This window comes from Aedes albopictus, chromosome 3 (assembly GCF_035046485.1).
Source record: "Aedes albopictus strain Foshan chromosome 3, AalbF5, whole genome shotgun sequence".
NCBI classification, from domain to species: domain Eukaryota; kingdom Metazoa; phylum Arthropoda; class Insecta; order Diptera; family Culicidae; genus Aedes; species Aedes albopictus.
This window is the reverse complement of record NC_085138.1, coordinates 255,580,651-255,603,212: the sequence shown is the minus strand read 5'-3', so window position 1 is coordinate 255,603,212 and position 22,562 is coordinate 255,580,651.

The following is a 22,562-nucleotide window of genomic DNA, read 5'->3' as shown; positions in this document are numbered from 1 at the left end:
ATGTTGACTTGGCTAATGGAAGTCGATTACTGACGTGACTTGTTGTAGTCCTGGCCTTACAAGTAGTTCAAACTAGAGAGTAGACGATAGCTACACTCACAGCGATCACCTGCACTCAGGAAAATTGCCTCATACTTAATGGCAAATATCCATGTGCCAAATCACATCCAAAGTATACGCAACCAATACCCGATTACGCAGGCAAATTAGCGCATGAATAGTATGTGCTCTAAACTGTATGAGTCGCTGCTGTATGGTGCCTCATCAAAAGTATGAGTCGCACTAATGGAAAACATTTGTTTACTCCCATTGCAAAAATCCATGTCCCGGACACATAGAAGGAATGAAGATTTTTTTCCCAGTGTGGCGGTTCGCTACAGTATCGACTACAACAACAGCAGGCAGCAAGTAGAGGAAGAGGCGGCTAGGCCAACGCCAAGCCCTCGCAGGTGGGAGACATCACACCCTAAAACGAAAGTACACAGCGAATGAGTAACTTGCGAAAAGACAAAGGATTTTTCACTCATATTGGCGTACGACTGGATCAGCACAAAAAATGTGCTGATCCGGTGTTACACAAATTTGCGTGAAATTTCACACAAGTTTGCATGAAATCTTTTGTCTTTTCGATCGCTGCGTGAAAGTTACTCCTTGCTCTGTGTACATCGATCTTTCCGTGTGGTTCAGACGGCGACGAGCTGGTAACGATGCTCTCGCGTGCGCGCGATGCGACCATGCCTAGGCGAGTCCACCCTAGAAATAGGAGACCACCGGCTTACGGACCTGCGCCGCGCCATCCTGAGGGCTAGGGGGCGGATGCAGCGAGCACGATCTGAGGAAGAGCGAAATGAATAGCGGGTGGTGTTCGCCACTGCAAAACTGCGTTGAAGACCGAAATAAGGGCAAGCATAAAGGTCTACTTCGAGAGTCATGTGAATCCGTGGGGTGATAACTACAGGATCGTGATGGCCTGGGTCTCTTCTCGTCCTTCAGGTTCAATGGATCATTGAAGCCGACTTTTCCGCTTCTCACCGCATCAAAACAAAAGCGCCATCGTATACACTGAAAAAAAAAGTGTAGTAATACGACCCACGGCAATATGCTTAATTTTACCATGCCCAAATATTGTAAACACAACCAAAAATTTCTTTACACCTACCACAAACCAATGAAAATTACCATGCCACATGGTAACTTGAACATAGTGAGATTCATAATATCCATATTCAGCATTACTATTCGGTTTTTACCATTCGTCGAGCAGACATAGTAATATTGACTCAAAAAATGTTGGCCAAAACTTGCAACATTATCAAGATAACAATGCATCATAGTTGTTGCAAATCTGTGGATGTTTTATTAATCTTTTAGCTCGCTGAGTATCATATGACGTTTTTGTTCGCCATATTGATTAGTTTCTTTTCGGGAAACGTTTGCTGGATTAGCGGATAATTGTACAGAGGGACTAGGGAAGGATGGCTGCGGATGGAATTTTCGACTGTACGGGCTTGTAATCATTGCTTCGGCAACTGCAAGAGGTAAGTTGAACAGCTAGGGAAGATTCGCTGGTCACACTCCCGAACCTTATTCTGAACCGCCTTAACTATCCTTTCAGGATTCCTTTACGGCACCCGAGGCCGCACATCCAGCACTTTGCGGGTCACAGCGCAAACACGACGACAACCGTTTAAGAAATCCGGCTCCCCAGATGCAACACTGGTCCTCTAAGTTGCGGCTCCCTTAGCGATTTTAACCAGCGAAGAACTACCGTTTTGGAGGAATCACCTCTAAAAACCTCTACGCTAGAAAACCACTCCCGCTCAACCTCCGAGACGGTCCCCGAGTCCACCAGCCCGATGCACACAACGCTGACCAGAAAGCAAGCCAACCGCCAATACATAGAACTTCTGCAACGATTCCCGAGAAGTCGTTTCGTCAATCCTTACTTTTCCCCTCGAATGAGCTTCTTTCTCTGCCGGTACCGCATCCGCCGATTCCGCGTAAAACTTTCATCTACATCCGGAAACAATTCTGCCGCCGGATCCTCCCTCAGATCCTCATCTGATAATCACGAGTTGCCCGTCTTCATTATTGCGGCCAATGAAATTCTGCTATAGCCGCCTGTGGAGAATATGGCTGAACATAAGTGTTAATTTTGCTAATATGTTTCTTATTATATTATATTCTTATCAATAAATTTAAATAAATTTGTCCCTCTGCATTTTTTATTTTCAACGTAAATAAAACAGATGACAATACCGTTGAACTACGCCATAGTAATTGAAACCATATTACGATGGTCAAGCATACTATGCAGTGTACCATGCGCATAGTAAAGTTAACTACAAAATTTGATTTAAAAATACTATGAAATGTAAACATTAAGCAACATGGTAAATTGAACCCCGCGCATGGTAATTTCAAGCAAAAAGTATGGTCTACAAAAATCAAGTAGTAAAGTTGTTTTAATTTCACCCTCGATACAGTCAGAATTACCATGTCCCTTTTTTCAGTGTATGGACGATAACACAGTGACAGCAGTTGAGTTACGTCAAACACACAAGGCTACGGTGGCGCTATCTGTTCATTTCATAGCGGCCGTTTTAGTTATTTCAGTGATCCATTGCTTCGCCAAACTTCCCTCCATCTCCATCAGCGTCATGGACGATCCACTGCAGTGCAGTGTCCAGGAATGCATGGGTACGCTGCTCAATCCCGTTGTTGTAGAGCACAATCGGAATATACTGGAATAGTAAGGACTTGCTTCCCCCACATCGAGTTGAACGATTCGACGTCTCGTAACACCGCAGCAGCGGCTTATTGTTGCCCTTTTGCATGACTCTGGGAGCCAGATTGTTTACACTTTCCTTTTGGCGCCGTTGTGCAGCAGCCGATGGTGCTTATACTGGCATCCGCTTTTCTCACATAATTTCGCTGATTTGCAGGATCCTCGATGGGTAAGGCAACTACGAATGAACTTGTCGACTGTAGCACATCTTCCCTGACAAACGAGTCACACGGAACTGATGCCAAATTGCTTCGGTTTCGGAGCTGTTTCGGTATGCGCATTCAAGAATCTATCCTCCATTCTTCCCCGATGAGATTAGTGGTCGACAAAATGTTCGAAAACTGCTGCATTGTTACGGTGCTTGCTGCTTCTGCCAATTTGTACAACCAGTCATTGAATTCAGATAATGCCAATGAACGAAAAGACAGACGATGAGTTGCCCAATTCAAGCGAATCATGGGAGGAAGCCACTCATTCAAACTGTGAAGTAGTGTTAGGTTGTATAGGTGCTCTTTCAGTTCACAGGCATTGACCGTGGCTAACGCGAAGTCCGCGAGAGTTCCGAGACGTTCTGCTTTGGGAGCAGGTAGGCTGTTGATCTTCTGCAGCAGCGAATACACGATGATTTCTGGGCGTCCGAAGAGCATCTTCAGGGTAGCCAGGGCTATCTCACCAGGACCCAGGACCATCTGCATATGAATCAGAAGCGGTACCCGGATAAAAACTAACTATAGGATATTTGGTGAAAACCATTCCTGTACCATACAGTGTACCAGCTACAATAAAGTGTATTGTAAAGGAATGGTTTGCTAAAAGCTGTGCACATTGTAGCTACTATACATTTACATCCGCTTAATATATTATACTGTTTTTCTTACGTTTGAACCATTCACTATTCCGAAATATGATTTTTCCGTGCATTTTTAATTATTTATTCAGTTTTAGATTTTTGCGTGCTTTGTTTTGTTGATGACTTTTTTGTTGCAAAGGAAAGGAAAGAGAAAAAAGTGAATAAGTTGAAACATCTATTTAAAGTTAATAAAATGTTTAAATAAGTGGTAAACCAGGAACGACTGCAGATCCAAGATATATGTACGAATACGAATAAAGATCAGCCCGGAGAGACGCAGGTCAGATTACCGTAAATCAATGGATGAGTTCAACACTATTATTTCTGTATTTGCATTTAGGGGAGTTTTCTGCTCTTCTCTCATGTGAACTTGCCTTCTACCACAACCGAACATTGGCGTAGCTAGGGGGGGGGGGGGGGGGGGTACAAATTTGACACCCCTTAGAATTTTTCCTTAACAGTCATCTAAAATTTAAAATTTCACACAATATATTTCAATATTTATTAAAGGCACATTTGAATAAAACTTAAACAACACCCGGAATTACTTAAACACCTGTTACACGTTTTGGCGTTTTGGATATTGGTAAGAACAATCAACAATTCCATGGATTCTTCCAGTAATACCTTTATCTACAGGGGATGGCCAAAATGTTTGGGATAGGCAACTTTTTTTCCCCCACAAAAAAATTCAACATGCTGTAACTTTTCATAGAGTGCATCAAAAAATCTCAAATTTTGAGTGTTTGTCAACCTATTATATGTGCATCATTGGTTCAAATTTGGATTCGATTGATTAACAACTCATTTTTGAGCTGTCATATCTCGGAAACCAGTAAACCGCATTGAATGAATTGTTCAACGTTTATCAACAATATATTGATACTCAATACGACGTTATAAAATGTAATATTTTCTCACGGCGAATTAGGTTATAGCGGGTTGAAATTTTTACCCATATAGAGGAAAATAAGTCAAATTTACAATATCACACAAAAATTATTAAATTTGATCTTTCTTTAATCTAAATAGGCTCTAATATATCTGATTAGAGATACCTTGATAACAGAAGTGAAAAATCTTTGGATATCAACACTAAAATTTATTGACATTAACGTAAAAAAAATACATATTTTCGAAGAAAATCCAAAAAGTGTCAATCCATGATAACTTTTTTCAACGTTTAAAAAGTACCTGTGTTTTAATAGTTTGTGAAGCATATACATATTGTTAGTGTACGTTCAAAATTTCATTCAATTCAGTTCTCTGGTTTCCGAGATATGACAGCTCAAAAATGAGTTGTCTAAAAAATAGTGTTTTACCCGCACAGTTCTAACTTTGCGAAACATTAATCAATCGAGCCCAAATTTGTATCAATGATGCACATATAATAGGTTGACAAATAGTCAAAATTTGAGATTTTTTCATGCACTCTATGAAAAGTTATAGCATGTTGAAGTTTTTTGTAAGAGAAAAAAAGTTGCCTATCCCAAACATTTTGGCCACCCCCTGTATTCAAACAGTGATTTTTCTAGGCTTCCTCTAGGGATTCCTCCCGATAGTTCTTTAACAAACTTGTACATACTACCCAAGTAACACACTTGTCACCGAAGAGTCACGGCGGCGCAGGTTTTTGTTGCGCAGAAGTCACTGTGACTTACTTTTAACAAATAAACACTTACTTGCTAGAAGTAAGTCACAGTGACTTTTGCGCAACATAAACCTGCGCCGCCGTGACTTTTCGGTGACAAGTGTGTTACTTGAGTAGAAATTTGAACGGAGATTGATCCAGCAATTTCTCGAAGTATTTGTTTCGAAATTCTTACTATGGTACTTCTTGGAATTCTGCTAGAGATTCTTCTAAGAATTTATCTTGGGATTTCTTCAGGAATTCCTGGTGGGGTTATTTAGCAAAACCTTCCTGGGTTTCTTTCAGAAGTTTCTTCCAGTGATTCTTCCAGGAATTCCTTCAGAGATTTTATTCATGTGGAGTCTCGTAGCCATGCGGTTAAGGTCACCAAGCTTCTAATCGCACCATGCTGTGGGGTGAGGGTTCGATTCCCGCTCCGGGCGATGAAACTTTTCGTGAGAATAGTTTCTTCTCCGTATCCACTGGTGCATGCTCCGTGTGTCCCTTGTCTAATGTTATGTTCAGTCTGTACAGCCTTTAGCTGAAGACGGTGTCCGCGTCTTTTTTTTATTCAGAGATTTTTCCAGAAATTTCTCATGAAATTCCTCCAGGAGCTTATATTGGCCTTCCCCCGGGAACTGTGGCTAGGATTCCAGCAAGTTCTCTTAGAACTCCTCCAATAATTCTCACTGTGATACCTTCAGGAATTCTACTAGGGAAGTTCTTTCGGAAATTCTTCCAGAAAATCATCCTGGGAGTTTTCTAAAAATCTCTTCGGTGTTTCTTCCAGAGATTTCTTCAAGGATTTAACCAGGACTTCCTCCAGAGGTTATTCCAGAAATTCCGCAGGGGATTTCTTCAAGTACTTCTATTGGCCTTCCTCCATGAATTCCGGCTGGAATTCTTCAAGCAATTCCAATTATAACTCCTTCAGAAATACTTCTAGGGATTTCACCTGGCATATTTGCATACTGCAATACTTTCGGGAAATCTTCCTGAGATTCCTCAAAAAATTTCTCCTGCGATTCTATCAGGGATTCCTCTAGTATACTTCTACCGATTCTTTCTAGGAGAATTGTAGGTATTCCTCCGGTCACTTGGTAGAGAAACTTCTTTTAGGATACCCCCGGCATTCCTGATTCAAGGATTTCTCTTGCAATTACTTTTATGATACCTCCCTGAATTCTAGAAATCCCTCCAGATCCGCGCTTCCCAAACTCCCAAAATCCGCTTCCCAATTTTGGGAAACGCTGCTCCAGTTATCCCAGAAGGGATTCTTCTAGCAATTCCTGTGGTTCTTCCAGCTATTCTTCCATAATACATTCTAACTATGGTAGTTCAGAAATTATGCTACGGATTCTTCTAGAGCTTTCTCTTGGCATATTTGCTGGAATCTTTCCAGGTCACTTCCTGGAATTCTTGCAGAAATTTCTTTGGTTGTCCTACCAGGGGTTTCTCCAAGGACTCATTCAGGAATTCCTATAGAAATTCCTCATGGAATTCCTGCAGAAACTCCGTTTGGCCTTCCTCCAAAAATACCTCAACCCGAGCAGAAGGGCTTTTTTTTCCTGTTCGGGTTTGTCACTGCGACCAGTTTTTAGATCTATTGTGACAGCAGAAGGGCATACCTAACAAATACCATGCGAAGAGCAACATGTGCTCTAATACCTAAAATTGCTATTGCTGCGTTTGTTGGTATAGCAGTGAAAATAACCGAAAAACAAGATTTGCTATTACATCATGAAGTCATCGAACAAATGAAGCATTCAATAACAAGAAATGTTATTGGTTTGTTATTCAATTACTTTGGAATAACAAATACAGCACTTGAATTTTTAGGTATGCATTCATTATTGAAATAACAAGACTTGTTATTTTCTAGGTGTTATTTATACGAAATTTTGATATTCATTTTTGTTATTTTGACTCTTATTACCACCTAATAAAGGGCATATCAAGGTATGGTAGTATTTAAGATAAATACCTTGACATGTTATTCACTTGTTATTTTCTTCTTCTCGGGAAACAACTCCTCCTAAGGTTCTTCCAGCAATTCCTTCAGAAATTCTTATTATGATACGTCCAGATATTCTTCTTGTTTACGAATTTATCGTAGCATTATAGCTGGAATTCTTCCGAGAAATCTTCCTGATATTTCTATTCCTCGCGATTCCTTCAGGACCTTCTTTAAAGATTCTTCCAGAATACCTCTACCGGTTCTTGAAGAGAACCTTGGCATTCCAAGGATTTTTTTTTCTTTGGATTCCGCCAGGCATTCCTGATTGGGTTTCTTCTATAAATTCTTGTATAGTTTCCTCCAGCAATACCTCCTAGGATTTCCACTGAGATTTCTACAACGATACACCCCAGAATTCTTTTAACAATACCTCCTGAGATTTATCCTGTGATTTTTTCAGAAGCTCTCCGGTGATCATCCAGGCACTTGTATGGAAAATATTTTATCCAAGGATTCTCTCAAAAAAAATTCATGGGATTTCTCCCGGAACTCCACTTGGGCTTCCTCCTGGAATTTCAGCTAGATTTCTCAAACAGTTCCTACTGTGGTTCTTCCAGCAATACCTCCTAGGACTCCTCCAGAATTTCTTACTGTAATATCTCCTGGAATTTTTCTAGGAATCATTCTAAGAATTTCTCCAAGGATTCCTCCAAAGCTTGCAGGGATTCTTCAAGGCAATCTTTCTAGGAGCATTGCAGAAGTACCTTCAGTGTTTCCTCTTGGAAATCCTAAAGGTTTTCCTGGAATTTCTCCAAATATTTCTCATTGGATTCTTCCAGAAAATCCTCTTGACTTTCATCCAGAAACTCCTCCTGGGATTCCATAAGCGATTCCTGCTTAAGTGTAGAATTAGCATAAGTTAAAATACACAATAATGAAAATGAAAAAAAAAATCCTGTTGCTTCTAATGTTTTAGGAATGCCTCCTGTAGATCTCGTCAAGAAATTCTCACGGTGATACCTGCAGGAATCCATCTAGGGATTTCTCCTGGCCTTCTAGCTACGATTCTTCTAGGCAGTGTTCCTAGGATACTTCCAGAAATGCCTTTGATACTTCCATCTATTTTTCTAGAGACTCATCCAGGAATTATTATAGAGTTTTTATTTGTGGATTACTGTAGAAATTAATCGCGGTATTACTTCTGGAACTCCTCTTGGGCTTCTTAAAGGAATTCCAGTAGAAATCTCTAGAGGAATCCATAATCGAATTTCGGGAATGGTTGGAATTTCCAGAGAAATCCTAGAAGGTATTACTAGAGAAATCTCTAGTGAAATCCTATAGGAATGTACGGGAAAAAACTTGTAATTAATTAGAAGGCACAGAATGTTGCTAATTGACAAATTGAGAGATGAATTTGCGAAAAAAAATCGCGTTCTGGTGGGATTCAAACCTACTACTCCGTATTCGCTATACCGTAGTATGACCATTTCTTTGAGGATTCCTTCGACATGATTATTATTCTTTTTTTTTATTTTCTGCGGTAGTTTCATTAGATTTTCATCAGCAAATTCTTTGAATTTTTTTTTGCTTAATTTCAATGGCTATTCTTCTGAAATTATATCAGCAATTTCTTTTTCAGTTATTTTGCGGATTTATTGGGCAATTTTATTATGATCATTTTTTAAATCCTTTATGATTTAACTGTATTTATATTCATTGCTTCCGAAAGTTGCTGAATTGGAAAATACAAAATTCCTAACTGGTCTTGTTCAAAGAAAATCCCATGAAATTCACGAAAAACTTACTGAAAAAATTCCCAAAGAAATTGTCGGGAAAAATCCATCAAAATTACATTAGAGCTTTCAAAGTAGTTGCCAAAAGAACTCATATAAGAATTACCAGAGGAATTCCTGAATAAAAAATATTAAGACTTTTTGAGGAAATTGGCCAAATCCAATCTCAAAATAAAATTATTTCGGCAATTCTATATATTATATAAAAAAAACAAAGAAATGAATTCGAAGAAATTCTCAAAGAATATTCTGAAAGCATTGAAGGAATTTCTGAAGAAAATTTAAAAAGAACCCCAAAAGTAATTTCCGTAGAATCGCCGTGACCAAATTTTTAAAGAACCGCCAAAGTTTTTTTTTCAAATAAATTCCCGAAGGAAATCACTAAGAAATTTGCTGAATCAATTTCCAAAGGAATTCCCCAATTATTACGAATTTGCCAAAATTTTTCGAATGAATTGCTGATGAAACTCCCGAATAAATGTTCAATGTAAGTAATATCGGAATTGCCGAAGGTACTCCGGAATCATTTGCTGCAGGAATTCCTTACATAAAAACTGAAGAAATCTAGAAGAAAGTGTCTGAAGATTTTCCAATAAAATTATAGAAGCGATTTATGAAAGATTTTCCGAAGGAGATTTCGAAGGAATTGGCGAAGGAATACCGAACAGCATAAATAATAAAATTCCAAAAAAATGGACGAAAATCCAAAAAAAGTAGAATGACTTACCGAAGACATTTAAAAACAAATGTGTGGAAGTTCCCAGAGTCATTGTCGAATGGCCTCACTAAAAGAATTTCCTAAGGAATTGCCTGAAGAATAATTGGAGAATTTTTAAAAGCAAATATCAATAGAATTGCTGACATTAACAAAACAATGCTTGAAATGCTATTTAAAAAATCAGCTGTATAGAGCATTCCATTCACCAGATATATTAATATATGGTAATTACCAATCCAGTCGAAATCGGAATTTGGTGCGAACATCAGGATCCCAATGAGAAAAATCGAAGTTCGCTCGCACCAAATTCCGGGTTTCAACTGAATTGATAATATGTTAGTGAAGCTTCAGAACGGAACTCAGGAATGTGTGTGGGAATTTTGTAGTTTTGAGAATCATACTCACAATTTTTCTGTAAAAGTATTTTCATGTCCACGTGGTGATATTCAACTAATTAAAAAACGCTTTGTAGCCATTAATTTTGTGGCCAAACCAAAAATGCAAATATGTATTCTGATTTTGAAATTATAAGTATTTATATTTCTTAAAATTGTTCTTGAAACCTATTTTTATAAGGGTTGTTATCATGCAACAAAACAAAGAGGATGTCAGGATGAATACAAGTCAAACGCAAATTTGTGGATATTTTATAGTTTCCGAGATTTACACGTCTAATAATCGCTTCGAAAATGTGTTCCAATGGACCTGATTGTTTTCAATCCACAAAACAGGGGTTGTTGCGATGATTGTTAAATACTTAAGTTCAAACTGAAAATACGCGTTTGATTGCCTTCCAGGTAGTAATTGTTCTTCCTCTACAAGTGGTTGGGGAAGCGGTGCCTGTACGATAGGCAATCGCTTTCGCTCTTCGTACATATGTACTACAGAGATGGTTATATTTGCGGTTTAGGGGAAGATGATATAGATCGATGAGATTAGAATTGAACCTTATGACAACTAAGTTCATTTCATTTATTTAGTTTACATCAAATTCATGATAATACTGAATCAACAATTTGCCGCCATAATACTCGATTTGCAGCTGCAGCTCTCCAACGTCGGTCACGCCCAACACTCGCCAGATCACGCTCCACCTGGTCCGCCCATCGTGCTCTCTGCGCTCCACGCCTTCTTGTACCAACCGGATGGTTAGCAAACACCAACTTAGCAGGGTTGTTGTCCGGCATTCTTGCAACATTCCCTGCCCATCGTATCCTTCCGGCTTTGGCCACTTTCTGGATGCTGGGTTCGCCGTAAAGTGCAGCGAGCTCGTGGTTCATCCTTCTCCGCCACACACCGTTCTCCTGCACGCCGCCGAAGATCGTCCTTAGCACCCGTCGCTCGAAAACTCCGAGTGCTTGCAGGTCCTCCTCGAGCATCGTCCATGTCTCGTGTCCGTAGAGAACCCCCGGTCTTATTAACGTCTTGTACATGGTACATTTGGTGCGGGGGTGAATCTTTTTTGACCGCAGTTTCTTCTGGAGCCCATAGTAGGCACGACTTCCACTGATGATGTGCCTTCGTATTTCACGGCTCACGTTATTGTCAGCCGTTAGCAAGGAACCGAGGTAGACGAATTCTTCTACCACCTCGAAAGTATCCCCGTCTATCGTAACATTGCTGCCAAGGCTTGTCCTGTCTCGCTCAGTCCCACCTACCAGCATGTACTTTGTCTTAGCCGCATTCACCACCAGTCAGACCTTTGCTGCTTCACGTTTCAGGCGGGTATACTGTTCTGCCACCGTTCCAAATGTTCTAGCAATAATATCCATGTCATCCGCAAAACAGACAAATTGGCTGGATTTCGTGAAGATCGTACCCCGGCTGACAACTAAGTTGCCGGGTCATTAATTGGCTCGGTAGCTTAGTTGGTAAAGCACTTGTCTAGCGAATAAGGGTCGTGAGTTCAAATCTCACCTGAGCTGTGGATTTTTTCCCAATTTAACCAATAATTTACCCATCTGTACATATGTACTTTAAGTTATTTTAAATTCATATAATTCTATTTTCCCGCGACGCAGTATATCTTTATACTAAGAAATTGAGGTCGGATCGGTACAAAAAAAAAGCAACTTGAGAGCCACTGAAACTGGCACCCCATAGGCACCCCCTAGGAAAAAATCTTAGATACGCCAATGCAACCGAATCAAATGAGGTTTATCTTTGACCAGTACTGTCATGGTAAAATCAGAGCTGGTTACCCAAGGTTTCTAAATTTCAGCGCCCGCAATACTGGTACGCCCCCAAACCGGGAAAACCCTTCCATGTAAGGTACACCGGGGCAAGTTGAAACGCGAAGTTTTGAAATAGATTTTAATACAATTTTCTTTCGTTTGAATCAAAAACTATGTGTTATGACATTCAAGCTGTTCACCATAATTTAATAACATTATGTTAACCCGCTGTTTCATCTTGCTCCATCCGTTTCAACTTGTCCCGGTGTACCTTATTATTATTTTATGATTTGTTTCTGTAATTATCGCGGAAAGGACTTTCTTTTTTGGATTCCTTACAAGGTTTTCATAAAAATTTTAGAAAATTCTGCAGATTACCTGTAAGGACTTAAATTCCTTTAGGATTTCTTTAGTATTTTTCAAAAAAAAATCCGGAAAGTTTACAGAAAGAAGATTGCCACAGGATTTCCGAGAATGATTTTTAACAAGAGTTCCTCTGAAGATTCCTCTAAGTATCCTGCATTTTGATCCCTGTCAATGAATTTCATTATAAAAACAACTGTCTCCATACTGAGATTCCTTAAGGGATTCAATTAAGGAAATTCATCCAAGGAACATCACATAAAAACATGAATGAATTCCTTCATTTCTTCAAACATTTCTGTACTTCAGAAATATTTTCAGATTTTTTTCCAGGATTTTTTTTTTTGAGAAATCTTCGATAATTCTTCCAGACATTCCTCAAGAAATTCTGCTAGGAATTTCTCCAAACGTCTGTCGCTTTGAAAGATGCATTTTCAGGAGATTTTATTTTCACAAAGATTTGGATATTATTTCTCCAGGGATTCGTTTTAGAAAAAAATATATATGGAGAAAAATATTTTTTGTATTGTTACGATACTTAACAACCTGTATAAAATATTGTAAAAATCTTATTTACAATTCACTGTATGGTGTCTACATTGCATCTTATTGTTTTTGTATTTTTTAATTTTACAGTGGTGTCTATTGTAACAATATGGTTCTAAATAGTACTGTTACAATGAAACGTTCGATTTTGCTACTGTATTTTTTTTTCCGGTAGCCACTAGACCACTAAGCCCGTCATGTAGAAATATCTTACAGGTAGCTGCAAGAGAAAACGGACCTGGAAAAGGAATTACATAGTAAAAGTGAGCATTGAGAATGTAGAAGAGGTAGCCTGGGCGAAAAAGGATGCGATGACAAACCAGAATACTAACCAGTGCAGAGCTCAGTTCACATAAGGTTCCATTTACGGTTCCGGATTGCGTTCTTTTACTAGGATGTTTGGTAATTAAATTTCCTTAAGCTGCTAGTACACAGGGTCAAATATTTGTCCAAAAAGAAACCAATGCTCAAACATCTTGTTTGACTCGATCGAATTTTCATTAGTGTCAAACTGATGTTGTTTCTTGAGTTCTTTCCTTGTCAAATATTTGACCCTGTGTACTACTGGCCTTAGAATAACTTTTTTGGTTTGATGCTCGGCTCCATTAAGTTTTTTATTAAACAAATTAGCCTACAAAAAACGTTAGACTCCAAAAAGGTGACGTTAGACATCGTACAGAAGATGAAGAGAACAAAGCTGTCGAATAATAGGCTTAGTTTCCCTGCACTCAATCTGAGCTAAGCTGAATTTGGAGAAAGAAAAACTCTGCGTGAATCACATCGAACCAAAAACCCATCATCCATGACGAGATGTTAAGCTACAATAAAATCCATCCCCAATCTCCATTCGTGACCACTGTGCACTGAATGGAGCTCACAAACGAGCTACCGACCGGTTTACGTCGCGCGCGCGTTGGGGTTTTCCTTTGTCGAACCCGTCGAGCCCCCGTTTGTTTTTTTTTTTACGGCGTCGTCGGTCGATGCTTCCGTACTGAACAACAACAAGAGCATATCCCATATCGACTGCCATGCGGCGTGGCGTTGTTCGTTGAGCTCGGTGAGCTTCACGTAGAACAACGCGATCTCAACCGCGCCGCGCGCGGGGTGACTGAGTTACCATCGACCACATACTAACGTTTCACTTGATTCGCTCGCCTGGGGTAAACCGTGCGAATTTGAAATCAGTTCAGTTCAGTCAGAGAGTAACCGCGGTCAGCCGTCGTCGGTCGCGTTCAGGATCGTCGTCGTTGGGGCACGGCACGGCGCTACGCCGTCTAACTCGTACCAACTTGGTGGCTTACACACATTATACAGAAAGAATATTTTTGTTACCTCCAAATCGTCCGTTTCGCGTTGTGCCATATTGTTGTGGTTGAGGTCAGATACGAGAATTGAAGTGAAGAGTGGTAGAGTGTTGATTGTGTTTTTTTTTTTTGAGTAATAAAGTGAAGCTTGAAGATGCCGGATGCGACGCGCATCGACTCCTTGGTGAAGGAGTTCAACGATAGCCCCCATGGGCCGAAGAAGCTGCACCAGTCCAGGACTCGCTTCATGCCTATCGTTTTCGGCCGAGATGGGGTAAGAAAAGAGATAATATGGTGAAATTCGTCTACAGTGGTGGTCGATGCATGGGAAACCCAAATGATTCCTCGAAAATTGTGGTTAATTAAATGTTTGTGATTATGTGAGTCAATGAAGGAGCTCGATTTCCAGTTCCTACCTAATAGAAATTGAAAATAGAGTATCTTTGTACGTAAGGTACAAAAATGTTAATTTAAAAGAAAGATTTTAGTAAATAACTGTGGAAGTACTCATAAAACAGCTTATAAGCAGCTTCTGAGCCAGTTGGGATCCTACGATCAGAAGAAGAAGAAGGTTCAAGCCAAGTTGGTTGAATTTTCATCTCACAAATTAACGGGAGGATGGGTGTGAAAGTGAATCGAATTCAGATTAAAAAAAAAACGTTTTCTCTGTGTAGAAAGATTTGTGCCAATATTTCTTGGAAAATTTAGAAGGTATATGCTAAGATTCCTAATTCTCTGAAGAAGATGTACACTGAAACGTCGAATGTAGAGTAAACCAAAATATTTCCATTGACTTTGGCAACTTTGAAACCGTAATAATCGCCAGTGTTTTTTTGCCGAAGTTCAGACGAATTATGTTGAAAAAAAAAACTTATTACAAATTTGATTAACAGGCTTCATGCAAAAGGACATATCTGATGCTAGATGGCAAAAGCTAAGCGTCAAACTGAGCATAACAAGCGTGTTCGAGACCAGCGACGTTTCGAAAGCAGCAGCGAAACAATCCGGCTCCAAAAGCTGATACGTCTGGTCTAAAATTTCAAATATCGGCACCAACATTTCAAAAGGGCGTAACTGCTTTTGCAACCAATGCCTTCTCACAGAGCTGTGGGTCGTATTTCATTCATCTCACGCAATTCACATCCATTAATCGAAAGAGGAGGATTTTATCTTTCTATTTGTGCTAGTGAATTGCTCGAGAGGGATGGGATACGCTCCACAGCTTTGTGAGAAGGCATTGGTTGTAAATGCAGTTACGCCCTTTTGAAATGTTGGTGCCGATATGTAACAAGTTTTTACTCAAAGGGACATGTATCCGAAGTGGTAAACGCACTCCTACTCAGCAAGCCATGCTGAGCGCGAAAAATTTGATTCCCGGTCGGACCATGGAACTTTTTGTAATGGAAGCTCCCTTGACTTACTTGGCCTGAGAGTATCATCGTGCCTACCACACGATACCTATACGAATGAAAAAGGTCATTGGTATTTAGAAGAAGCTCTCAATTATTAATTGGAGAAGACTCATAGAATACTAAGTTGAGGAGAAGGCTTCGTCCCAGTCAGTGAGGGAGTTACGCAAAGTAGAAAAAAAAAGAATTTCCTTGCGATATCAAATGCAACTCGAGTTTTCGTAAAGGTGCAGTCTAATCAACAGTACTGCTGATACAGATAAATCGTGAGGTAAACCAGTTCACGGTATGTCCGGAAGGATGTTATTATGACAATAGGAGTTCCTCAATTTTTATTCGCTAGGACCATATTTTTGGTCTTCAAGATTTAGATTACGTACGATTTAAAACATTCCATTTTGAGTATTTTTCGCATACATACCAAAAGTTTCATCCGCAACCCATACACTTTATTTCGATCCATCAAGCGTCGCACAAACCAGTCTTGTCAGCTTCGCCGTTCGATCATAATCTGCCATAACTCGGTGCTTCTTCTTTAAGGCTCGATGTTTGCATTGGAGCTTGACCTGCCTCTGTCTTCAATTTAGTGTTCTTTCTTGCCTGCTACTGCATGAAATTGTACATTGTGTGGCAAGAATTATACACTATGCCCAGGGAATCGAGAAAAGTTTCCCAACTGGAACGGGAATCGAACCCAGCGTCTCCGGATTGGCGATCCATAGCCTTAACCACTGGGCTATCTGGAGACCCATAACTCGTTTCTCTTCACTGAATCGTACGCTACCTTGAAATCAATAAACAAATGATGTCCTCACGGAAACCCGGCTGATATTAGCATTGAAGCACTCCTCATTCAGCCTCAGCCTGTTGAACAGTATTTTGGACAAAATCTTGAACGCTGAATTGAGGACTGTTATTCCTCTGTAGTTCACGTCACTCCAGAGGGCAAATGAAACCATCCAACCAACTATTCAATAAATACCTTGTAGGAGTTGATCTACATTCTACAGCTTCTCACTACCGTGATTGAGGAGCAAGGTCGGGAGTTCCACCTTCCCAGCAGCCTAGTATTTCTTCTGCCCTTAAATAGGTGTCTTGATCTCGACTAACGTTGGAGGTTCCACAACCTGTCCGTCGTCTTCGATTCGAATTCTGTCTGTCGCGCTTCCATTCGCACCGTTCGAAGTGCTCTCTCCACCTGGCAGCCTCCTTTGTTTAGTCTGTTGGGACGGCATGTTTCCATCACGGTCGTTGCATATGACGGGATAAAGCGCTGTTGTTCTCCGTACGCCATGGACAATATCGCAAAACCTCCGCATATCATTCTGTCCCATACTTTCTTGCGCCTGAGCAATACAAAAATTCATCGTGGTACTTTTTCATTCTGCGGTAGATTCGTATTTCGGCTGCTTTTGCTTTTCTATATCGCTCCCGGGAGCTCCCTGCTCTGCCGAATTCCCGATACCATCATACGGCTTCTGGCAACATTCTCCTCATCCGTCACCCTCAGACACCCCTCATCATTCTTTCGCTTACCATTACCTGACCAAAGAATCGCCTAGTCCACTCTGACTTAACGACGACCAATTGTGGATGACCCATGATTGTACTTACCGCTCCGTGCACAGACTTCCACAGAGTGTTCAGATTATCGCTCTCGTTAATCTCACTTATCCGCGCGTCCAGCTTCTGATGATAGTCAGCTACCTCATCATTTGCTGAAAACCGCTGGATGTTGAAAAGCATCAATCGCTGGTTCCTGGAGCGCGATATGGTTCTTTTCTTCTTCTCGGGTAGTAAGATTCGTGCTCGAATATCCAACCCGAGAAGAAGAAAATATCAACAGCATAATAAAAAGTGTTATTTTGTCATAATAACTTTATAATGGAATCAGTAATTTTTATGTTATTTACATATCTTTACATATCTTATTTTGATACAAACTTGTCTGTCATAAGCGGCAAAATAACAAAAATTATAACAAAATAATGTTCCTGGAAGACCAATTCAATAACCTAACAACAACTTAATAACAATGATTCTTGCAGAGAATTTGTTAGCTTGTTATTGTTGTGTTATAGTTCAACACATATTTGGGAACGTCCACAAATTACGTCACGCAAAAATCGACCATTTTCAATCCTCCCTCCCCCCTATGTCATACTTTTTATATGGGACCTCTGAAATTTTTGTATGGGTCGTCACACTTTGCTGAACCCCCCCTCCCCCTCAAAGCGTGACGTGATTTATGGACCTTTGTACATTTTCAATAGTAGAATAATGACAAGTATATTATTGAAATGTTATTTAGTGGATGAGTTTCAAAATCTTGATCATAACAAAATAAGATTACCCAACAAAACATGTAATACTTTGATAAGTTAATAATAACAAATTATGATATAAAACCAGGTTATATGATTCTGTTGTTATGAATTTGATATTCTCCTCTGCTCGGGTACCTACGAGATAGTCATCTGAGTCGATGTTGCAAGTCTCTCTAATTGACGATCAAACGCAAAGCTAAATTGCGCAGGTGGCCTAAAACAGTGAATAACGAACCCTAGACTGAATTACTAATGATATAAATGGAAGAAAAGTGAAACTATTACAGATTCTAATAACTTCCATGCAATGTATTGGCCAGAAATATGTTATTTTTGCTTCCAAAGTTGAAAATTTTGCGTTACCTAACCTCACATTTGATCGTCAATAAAGACAAATCAATCAATCAATCAGTGAAATGGAACAGAAATTTGTATGTCAAATTTGTTTACGATGGGTGGAATTTTCAGAGTTTTTTTTTGCGCTCGATAACTGGGCTTTGACGGTAATTCAGTTAGCAAACGCCGCTCGATAACTAGGCAGAGGTCCCGGAGGCCATTGCAATTTTGTGTTTTGTTTATCGGTTTGCAAAATGTGAGGTTATGTTTCATTTATTTTTGACAGACAACTGCTTTTTAACTGGACTTTGACCCAGTTAACGAGCGCCCAATTATAAAGCAATACAGTTAAACAGCAGTCAGTTGCTGTACCGCGTTTCCAATCATACACAGAAAGAAATTCTGAAAACTACGCGTGACGTAAATATTAGAACGTTTAAATAAATAAAACGTTTGAATGAATAAAAGAATTTCTTGCACGCAAAGTTGTAGGCAAGCTCCATGCTGCAGACAATCTGTAATTTTACAATCCGATGGAGAATTGTGTTGAAAGCGATGGAGGTCATTTTGTTACAGCGAACTCGATGTAAAAATTTTGAACTGTGTAGTTTTTATATCATTGCCGGGTCGATATCCGAGAGTATCGTTTGCATTTTCTTCTTGTATCTACATTTTCCGTAATGGTGTAAGGCTTCGACGGGTTACCTTACCGGTGTCGTGCTGCCTACTTCGCGTTGGTGAGACTGCCACCTTAGGTATAGCTGACGCGATACAGTGTTTCTTATTCAGTCGCTGGATGCCAAAACAGTTGCTGATTGAGCCGCACCACCTTGGTGAACAGACGTTCGGAACGTACATATTTCCTCAATCTCACTGAAGTCAGAAGGACAACAGTGCCCAGGACGCACTACCAGCTAAGTACACAACTCTTAGCTGGCGGCCTTTGTCATCGATTGACCCGTTCGGCTCACCGTTTTGCAACCCGGAACGAAATAAATCGGTACAATGGTCTGTTTTTCAATAGGATGAATATTGAGGTTCATTGTAGTGGGATATCTTGGTTTGAATAGAAGGCCTCTTGAGTTAAAATTATCTTATTAACTTATCTAAGAAATTTTTCAGCAATTCCTCCCTATGATTCTTCATGGATTTATCTTAGGATTCCTACCAGACTTCATGTTGTAATTCCACCCGAGAATCATGTAGCGTTTCATCCCAAAATATCTCCTGGAACTCCACTCCTGAAATGTTTTTAAGCATTATTTTAAGAATTCTTCTAGTAACATCTCCCGGGATTTTTTTTAGGATTCCTCCTTAGATTCATTCAGGGATTCATCCGGAATTATTTCAGGAGTTAATTGAGGGATTTTTTTTTTGGGATTCCTTTATTGGTTCCTCTCGAGGCTGCTTTAAAAATGTTCTCTACGTTTCCGTCAAGTTCTGCATTGATTTCTTCTGGGATTCTTTCACTGATTTTTTGTTACATTTTTCTTGGGATTCATTCCGGGATTCCTGCGTTGACCCATCCCCCGGTAAGGATTTCTATTCTGGAATTCCAAAAGAAATAGCTCGCGGAGTTGTTTCACTGCTTCCTTCAGAGATTGCTTTCATGAATTCTCACGGGCAGGGATGAGAAAAGTCTTAACATTTCATTTTGTTATTTGCTAATTCCTCTGTTTCCAGTAAGAAAACGACAATGATTTTTCATAAGGGCCTAACTGACTTGATCGATTTCTCTTCGTCGACTCTCTCTTTCGCTAATAAGTTGATCAAAACAAACAAAATCATTATTATTTTTGTTTCTATAGCAACATGTAGACGTCTTCTTCGCATTTCAACCAAAAAATCTTTGGAAAACTCAATACACATTCTGTGATAACACAAAGAGCGGATCGATAAAGAGAACTCGAAAATGTCAGTTAGACCCAAATGAAAAATCAGTGTCGAAATGTTCGTCGAGGACAGAATTGAATGTCCATAGCTTAAATATCACCATTATGAAGTAGTGATGTTAGCGGACGGAAATTTACACTAAATCGGTGGCAATTTGAAAATATCATGACATATTTTTTTCATGAAATTTTGTAACATTTCCCATTCGTGCTCCTGGGATTCCTTCAGTTTCTTTTTGGAATTCCTTTACATAATTAAGGTATCCCTCTATAGATTAATTGGGAATTTCTTTGAGAATTTCTCGTTAAGATTTTAGAGATTTCTTCCTGGATTCCGTAATTGATTTTTCATAAGATTCCTTTAGACGTTTCTCCTGGGCTTCCGTCAAAGATTCCCCCAAGAAATTCATCACTGATTTCTGACGAAATTCTTCTATGGATTTCCGGCTTTTTTTTTTCGAGATTCCTTATAAAGCAGAAATCTACTGAAAATATCTGAAATATTTTGGTCGCTATTCGAAAGCTTAATCCATCTCAATTAAAAAATGTCTGTTCAATGATATTTACTTTGAAAACATCATTTGATTTTGATTGCGAAAAATTTGACCGGCATTTCAAATAAACACCTACGGCTAAATCATATTTTTTGACCATCCTCTGTACCATAGTGTCACGTAGAAGGTGTACCTAATACCCCAGACAGACATGTGATACGAGTGTGATTCCTGTACAACGGTACGCAGTGTCAAGAAAATTCTAACAAGACTGACTTGAACTGAGAGAATTTTCAGTATGGCACTCATTTCAAGCGCAATTGTACAGTGATTCTTGTATCACATGTGTGTCATAAGTATAAAATAAACGTGAAATTGATGAAAAAAAAAACTCGAAGGAACAGTTATTCAATCTTGTAATTGTAGTTCTTTTACAATATTTGTTTTACATAATATGAAAGGAGTGAGTTTTTGGTGGCAAAGTGTACAGGCCGCGTTTTCATTCGGATCGTCCGTCGTCGTCGTCAATTTGAATGTCCACATCATCGTCGTACCCGTGTGTAGTTGTAGCGGTTCAGTGTGATTTCGGAGAAAAGGCCAGTTAGTGGAAGATGCTGTAGCACATACGCACTGGACACTTCGAAGGATGTTTATTGGTGAGCTCTTTCCATTTTATCATAATAATAATAATAATAATAATAATAATAATAATAATAATAATAATAATTAATGCTAAAGGATTTACACAATTCTGCTCTGGTTTTTGTGTATTTATCTAACAAATATTGAAAAGTTCGTCACGTCATGTGTCGGCGTTAGTACACAATGCACAATCAGTTGATAATAAATATGTTTCTTTCATTTTTTGCATTTACATAAAAATTTGAATGGTTTGTCATCTTCGGTGTCGACATTTGTAATATTTTAGTCAAAATGAATAAATGTTTTGACTCAATAGTAAAGGTTGCATGAGAGTCCGTCTTGGTTCGTCGTTGCATCGCGTCGTCGTCCTGTGTGCGTACTCATCTTCGTACGAGGCGGTTTAGTGTGTTTTTGGAGGCAAAGGAAGTGCCGCTTTTTTCATTCGGATCGGGCGCGTTGTCATCGACAATTTGAATGTGCACATCGTCGTTCCCGTGTGTTGTTGTAGCAGTTCAGTGTAATTTCGAGTCCAGTTAGTGGAAGCTCTGGAAGCTGCAGCTCTGGTTTTTGTGTATGCATCTAACAAATATTGAAAATTTCGTCACGTCATGTGTCGGTGCTAGTTCCAAATGCACATTTAGTTGATAATAAATAATTTCCTTTCATTTTTTGCATGAACACAAAAAATTTGAATGGTTCGTCATCTTCGGTGTCGACATTTGTAATATTTTAGTCCAAATGAATAAATGTTTTGACTCAAATAAAGGTTGCATGAATTTCTGGAAAAAGAGAGGGTCGGTAAAAGATAGACGGCGAACCATGCGGTAAGATCTTTCTGATTTATTTATCACGTGTTATTTTGTTAATACTTGTGAATTGATCGCGTTCAGCATTGTCTCGCGCGGAAACGCAAACTACAGATGCGTCGGTGTTTAGCATTGTGTTCTCCTTAGTTGCGAATGAATAACTTATGTAGGGTGAGTTTTGAGGCACAAAAGATCGCGTTCGTCGTCCAAGGTTTAGAAGGGTATTTCTTCGCGAGCGCATTATTCATCGCGAATCAAAACATTACACTCGTTTACCACGACAAAATCCTCAACACATCTACATTTCCACTGACCAAACTCCTAGTGATTTCTCGTAGTAACGCAGAGAATTCCTCGGTTATTGGCCTAAGCGAGAATCACGTCATCACTTCCTTCCCTATCCTCAATTGACCTGCATTCGGACGCGGCCGGCGCTGGTATTGCTTATTGAAAAGTATTGGGATTCCAGCATTTACACAATGAAGAGAAAGCTAATCCCAAGCATCATCTGTTGGTTCTTTGTGTAAATGCAG